Here is a 7619-nt window from a genome sequence, read left to right on the forward strand (position 1 = left end):
GGAAATGCTCCCTCCTGACATCTGACAGAGCAACAGAATGTCTCCAATTGGATCTTCCTGGGCAAGGAGCCACCAGGCCATAAACTCTGTGCTGTTTGGAGGACTAATCCTTAGAGCATACATACTGTGTTAAACTTGGATGGGAAGTTAAAGTTAACCTAATTCAACCTCTTTTCCAATTTGTGACTTCCCCCAACAACATTTCAGATGAATGGACTGGATCTTTTTTAGTGATGAGAGCTTTCCACTTCACAAGTTCACCTTTTCTAATGCTTAAGGAAGTTCTTTATATTCAGTGGAATTCCGTACACTCCTCCTCCCTCTTCAAACTCTATTAAGTGGCCCTAATGCTGTTTTCTCTTTAAAAGAGCTATTTTCCCCCACATCCACCCTAAGACATTTTTGTTTGGGGCTACTCTTCCTTAGTTTCTTCCAATGTATTTCCTAGTAGTTTCCAATCCTTTACCACCCTGCTGCTTTTTCAGGAGGATTTTCAGATTCTCAGCATGATTCTCCAAGTGACATCCAGAACAGGAACTGATGGTCCCTGTGTGGTCTGACCAGCATAAATCAGTGGAATTATGGCTATGTTTGCTTTGAAGGAGATAGCTATTCAAATACATTTACAGCCACATCTTAGTCATAGTCAGCTTATGTTCAATTAAAATCCCTGAGTATTTTTCACTTGACTTGTGGAGTCATTTTGTCTTGTACAGGCAATTTTGGAAATTTTATTATGAAACTTTGCACTTACTGCTGTTAAAGTTTATTAGTTTCAACCAGTTACCACATTCTATTAATACATTTATTGGATTCAGATTCAATTATCCAATATATCTCTCTTCTTTAGCCTTGTTTCATCTCTAGGCTTGACAATCACGTGATCCAAACATGGATTAAAAAAGAAAAGCAACAGAAAAAAAGAAGAGATAGTTCTTTGGCCTGCTTCTAAAGAAGACCTCATTCTACCTTGACTTGAGCTACTAATTAACACTTTTTTTTTTTTTTTTTTTTTTTGAGACAGAGTTTCACTCTTGTTGCCCAGGCTGGGATGCAATGGTGTGATCTCGGCTCGCTGCAGTCTCCACATCCCAGATTCAAGCAGTTCTCCTGCCTCAGCCTCCAAGTAACTGTGATTACAGGTGCCCACTGCCATGGCTGGCTAATTTTTGAATTTTTAGTAGAGACGGGGTTTCACCATGTTGGCCAGACTGGTCTCGAACTCCTGACCTCAGGTGATCTGCCTGCCTTGGCCTCCTAAAACGCTGGGATTATAGGCATGAACCACTGCACCTGGCCTAATTAAAATGCTTTAGTACAGTTGCTCAATCACAAAACCCAAACATAGCTCCTTGTTTTCTATATATATGGCATGACACCTTGTGCAAATTTACAGTAAAAGGAATCTGTGAGAGGAATTAGACATCTAGTCATCCACAGGAAAGAAGCAGGATCAATGGCTTATACTAACACAAAAACAGATTTTTCAACAATACATGTCAAGCCATTCCAAGGTAAAATGAATTACCTTTTGCTATGTTCAAGCAGTTGTTATCCAAACAATTACTGGGACATTTAGTGGGGGCAGATCTTCTAGAGATTAGAAATTTGGAATAGATTATGATAAAATTCCAATCATCTTTGAAGTTCTGTGATTTTATCGAAAGCCTCACGGAGACTGGGACACATAGACTGACTGAGATATTTTCTGTCTGATAATCTTATCAACCACCACCATACCTACCACAGCAAGAACTGGTTCAGCTTTACAAATTTTTCCTTATGTCTATTCATGTGGATTGCTGATATTCATAATGTTTTCTAATTGTTTATCCACCCCATTGTAAAGGGTCACTTTGACGATTTTACCTCTACTTTCCATATACCACTTCTGCCCTCTTCTGCATTAGTGAAAATAGGAGCATTTAGTCTTTTCATTCTTCTGCTGATTCCCTTGATTTTTGGCAGTCACCCTCAGTCACTTTTGCAAGTACCTTAAGTTTCCTGAAGGACACTTGGCCTTGTTCTGAGAGTTTTAAAGTCATTTAAATTAAGCTATCCCTTCCTCTTTCCTGCCATTTTGGCTTCGATCCTTTCTCATTGATGTTTACTTGGCCTCCCAATTTAGTAATTATTCTCCTCTCACAGTTAATGGGTGAACTCATATGCTCTATTCTCCAAAGAGTAGACAGAACAGTCTTTGTATACTAAAAGATGACAACTTCTCTTGCTTAAAGCCCTTCTGTGGCATCTCACAGAACTGAAATAAAATCTAGACTTATCACCATGGCCTATCTCATGCCTTGGCCATCTCTCCACACTCATTTCTACCATGGTCTTGTGGACAATTTACAACATTATCCACAATGTTCCAGCTACACTTAATTTTAAAGAAATGTACCTCATACTTACCAAACTTTCTCCCTCTACTAATATCATTGTTATTATAGCTCAGGCGTCCCCAAACTTTTTACACAGGGGGCCAGTTCACTGTCCCTCAGACCGTTGCAGGGCCGCCATATACTGTGCTCCTCTCACTGACCTCCAACGAAAGAGGTGCCCCTTCCTGAAGTGTGGCGGGGGGCCAGATAAACGGCCTCAGGGGGCCTCATGCGGCCCACGGGCTGTAGTCTGGGGACACCTGTTACAGCCTTAGCGTCTGATGTTCCCTCTTCCTGGAACACCCTTCATTCTATGGCTGGTTTCTTGTCAATTTTGGTCTTGTCTCAAATGACTTCACCTTGGAGTGACACTCCCTGGTCACTCTAAGCTTGTTTTCCTGCCACCTTCCTCTCCTAGAGCTGCTCTCTATGTCATCATCCTGATTCTTGTTCTTCGTGTCTTCTCTCACTATCCATATTGCCGTATTTTTAATGTATGTACTTGCTTATTTTCTGTTTCTCCCATCAGGCTGGTTCTCCTCAATGAAAGCAGCCTTGTTTGTTCGGTCCACTGCTGTGCTCCCATACCTAGATCAGTGCCAGGCAGATAGTAGGTCGTCTTCATAAAGAACCCAGATGCATGAATAAACGAATAAACAAGACAGTGAGAACAGTATAGAAACAGTGAAGAGCTGAGGCCAAAATCAATAGGGGAACAGAAAACCAAGAGTCAGAGAAATAGGAAGAGACCCAGCAAGATGCAATGCCATGGCAGGCCAGAGAAAAGAAGATCTTTAGACTTGAGGGACACTCCTTCTTAGAGGGGACTCCAGCTAAGTATGCTCAGAGATTGAGGAAGAGGATGGAGTACAGAGCCTAGGTATTCAAGGATCTTGAGGTGGAGGGAATGGCATGACTCCAGTGAAGGAAGAATGGAAGGGTAGCTATGCAGGGACATATTAGTTTTCTTGAGGAATGAAACACACTCTCCAAGACTATTGGGGAGGAATTAGAGACAGGAGTCCTGGACTTGGCACTGTAAGTAAAGATATGATGTGGGACCTTAAGACACACACACTGGTCTTGGTAAAGTAGGAAGGCATATTACCCATTGAATGTAGATGGTAGGAAGTTACAGGGGAGCCTGCAACGAGGGAGATGGTCTGAATCACTATGGGCACTTTTCTGAAGCATCAAAAAATGTCAAGAGAAGCTTTTCATGATCAACATATACCTGAACTAAGAGTCAAGATGCAAAAATCAGAGCCCAACCTAGGTAAGTCAAGTGACCTGCTTTTGCTATTTGAAGTGGATTTTGAAAAATAGTGCACACCCCATGGGACAAGGAAAGGGAAGAAATATGTTCATCTTAAACTGTGGCCAAAGAGTACATATGGAACTGAGAGATATCAGGTTCCTCCAAATTGTTCCCTCATCCTGACAGCCAGCTGTGTGGTGTTGTCACCAGTCAAGGGAAGTTTGGGATTAGAATAGGAAGCAGTGACACAATGATTAGATTATGAAATTCCGTCCTGGATTTGCACATGGCACAGACTTGGCAGGTAAGGTAGGGCCAAAAAAATGTTTGTTTAAATGAACTGAATGTCATCTGACTGATTAGGGAAGCCAACGCTTTCCTGACATCCAGAAGAGCCCTGCCCACCTCGATAACACCCTGTGCACAAAAGGAATGCCATCTGCTCTTGACCAGTCTCTAGAAATCCCAGGGTTAAGTCTCAGCCAGAACACTATTAATATTTAGTTTTGATGATCCAAACATGTAAACGGAAATAAAGAAAATATTATCAGTGGTAAAGTACGTTAAGCTCTCCAGAAGCAAAGTTATATTTCAAGCATTGTTATTAGCATACCATAATTTTTTTATGCATTTCTGGCATGCATATGGCTGAAGCTCTTAGGATAGGCAGAAAGAAAAGACGTATACTGTTTAATTTTTCACACTGCTATAAAGAACTACCTGAGACTGGATGATTTATAAAGAAAATAAGTCTAATTGACTCATAGTTCTGCATGGCTGGGACAGCCTCAGGAAGCTTACATTTGTGGCAGAAAGTGAAAAGGAAGCAGGCACATCTTACACTGTGGCAGGAAGTGGGGCGGGGAACCACCACACACTTTTAAATCATCAGATCTTGTGAGAACTCACTTACTATTACAAAAGAGTATAGAGGAAACTGCTCTCGTGATGCAGTCACCTCCCACCAGGTCCCTCTCTTGACACATGGGGATTACAATTTGAGACGAGACTTGAGTGGGGACACAGCTTATCAAGATGTCTTGTGGAAATAAGTCTCATCATTATCTTTGGTGCTGATAAAAATCCTGTTGTTTTTCTGAAGTTTGGGGCAAGAGCAACATTGAACCCTAATTGACTCAATGTTTATAAGCAACATTATTGAAGAAGAAAAGGAAACCACAAAATGAGGCCCAGGTAATACATAGGAGGCCTGTGTCCCATGCTTAGTGCTACTCTGAGATAGTATGGTATTGACCTTTTCACCTAATCTGTCTGAACCAATTCTCTCTCTGTCTGCCTCTCAGAGTTGCTGGAAGTACAAAGGAGATAACACAAGTGTGACTTGGATTTTGTCAAGTCCTATAAACCAAGAAGTGGTCAGCTTCTATTTAGATGATTTTAGAAAATCCTTATAGAGATAAGTCTCAGCTATTAACTTCAACATGATGGGAAATAATCAGCTTTCATAATCTATCATTAATCCATTATCATTTTCATAACCATCATTATATTTAAGGGCATGCATTGGCTCCAGAACAATGACATGCATTTTATATTGCTAAACTTATTTAATCTTTCTAACAATTTTAAAAAGTAGGCACTATTAGAATTATCCCCCCCTTTTTTTTTTTTTGAGGGAATAAATACAAGAGAATTTAAATGACGGTCACTCAAGTGCATGGGCAGAACCGTGATTGAAACACAAGATCCTTTGTTGCCAAAAGTCTTAAGATCTTAATGTCTTTCTCTAAGATCTTCATAATCAAAAGACACTTTGATGTACACATCGGCCAGGAAGTTAATGACTTGTGTGTTGTGTAGTTCTCAAATGAGTGCTCTATGCATGTATATATGTGTATTTATGTGTGAGAAAAAGTAGGAATAATTTCTTTACTCATAAAACTTCTAGTACGATGGGAAAGTATAAAATCTAAGAAAATAGATATGAGAAAAACCAATATGTTTTATATTCTTTCTTTTCCTTTAGTGGCTTAAGATTTAGAGAGCTCACATGGATTAATATGAATGCAGACTTCCTAGGTGTTTATTTGCTTTCTGTAAGCAACTCTTTAACCTCACCTACTATAAAAGTTTTATTTTTAAGACACTATGCATTAGTCTGTTTTCACATTGCTGATAAAGACATACTCAAGGCTGGGCAATTTACAGAAGAAAGAAGTTAATTCGACTTATAGTTCCACATGGCTGGAGATGTCTTGCAATCATGGTGGAAGGGAATGAGGAACAAGTCACATCTTATGTGGATGGCAGCAGGCAACGAGAGAGCTTGTGCAGGCAAATTCCTGTTTTTAAAGCCATCAGAATTCATAAGACTCATTCACTGTCACAAGAACAGTGCAGGAAAGACCCGCCCCAATAATCCAATCACCTTCCACTGGGTTCCTCCCACAACACATGAGAACTGTGGGAGTTACAATTCAATATGAGATTTGGGTGAGGACACAGCAAAACCATATCATTTTGCTCCTGGCCCCTCCCAAATCTCATGCCCTCACATTTCAAAACCAACCATGCCTTCCCAATAGTCCCTCAAACTCTTAACTCATTTCAGCATTAGCTGAAAAGTCCACAGTCCAAAGTCTCTTTTGAGACAAGGCAAGTTCCTTCCACCTATGAGCCTGTAAAATGAAAACCAAGTTAGTTACTTCCTAGATACAATGGGGGTATGGGCATTGGGTAATTTCAGCCATTCCAAATGGGAGGACTTGGTCAAAACAAAGGGCTACAGGCCCCATGTAAGTCAGAAATCCAGCAGGGCAGCCAAATCTTAAAGTTTCAAAATGATCTCCTTTGACCCCATGTCTTGCATCTGGGTCATGCAGATGCAAAAGGTGGGTTCCCATGGTCTTGGGCAGCTTCTCCCTGTGGCTTTGCAGGATACAGACTCCCTCTCAGCTGCTCTCATGGTCTGGCATTGTGTCTTGGCTTTTCCAGTTGCACAGTGCAAGCTGTCAGTAGAGCTACCATTCTGGGGTCTGGAGGATGGTGGCCCTCTCCTCACAGCTCAACTAGGCAATGTTCCAGTAGGGACTCTGTATGGGGGCTCTGATCTCACATTTTTCCTTTACTGCCCTAACAGAGGTTCTTGATGAGAGTCCCATCCCTGCCGGTTCTTGATGAGAGTCCCATCCCTGCCACAAACTTCTGCCTGGACGTCCAGGAATTTCCATACATCCTCGGAAATCTAGGCAGAGGTTCCCAAACCCCAATTCTTGACTTCTGTGTTCTACAGGCTCAACACCATGTGGAAGCTGCCAAGGCTTGCACTTCATGAAGCCACAGCCTGAGCTCTACATTGGCCCCTATCAGCCACAGCTGGAGTGGCTGAAACACAGGACACCACATCCCTAGGTTGCACACAGCACAGGGACCCTGGGCCCATCCCATGAAACCACTTTTTCCTCATAGGCTTCAGGGCCTGTGGTGGGAGGGGCTGTCATGAAGACCTCTGACACGCTGTGGAGACATTTTTCCCATTGTCTTGGGCAATAATACTGTACTTCTCATTGCTTATGCAAATTTCTGCAGCTAGCTTAGGTTTCTCCTTAGAAAATGGAATTTTCTTTTTTATCATATTGTTCGGATGCAAATTTTCCAAACTTTTATGCTCTGCTTTCCTTATACAATGGAATGCCTTTAACAGCACCCAAGGCAAATCTTGAATGCTTTGCTGCTTAGAAATTTTTTCCACTGGTTATCTAAATCATCTCTCTCAAGTTCAAAGCTCCACAAGTCTCTAGGACAGAGGCAAAATGCCATCAATCTCTTTGCTAAAACATAATAAGAATCACCTCTGCTCCAGTTCCCAACGAGTTCTTCATCTCCATCTGAGACTACCTCAGCTTGGATTTCATTGTCTATATCAGGTGTCCCCAAACTTTTTACACAGGGGGCCAGTTCACTGTCCCTCAGACCGTTGGAGGGCCGCCACATACTGTGCTCCTCTCACTGACCACCAA

Source organism: Saimiri boliviensis, chromosome 6 (genome assembly GCF_048565385.1).
Source record: "Saimiri boliviensis isolate mSaiBol1 chromosome 6, mSaiBol1.pri, whole genome shotgun sequence".
Taxonomy (NCBI): domain Eukaryota; kingdom Metazoa; phylum Chordata; class Mammalia; order Primates; family Cebidae; genus Saimiri; species Saimiri boliviensis.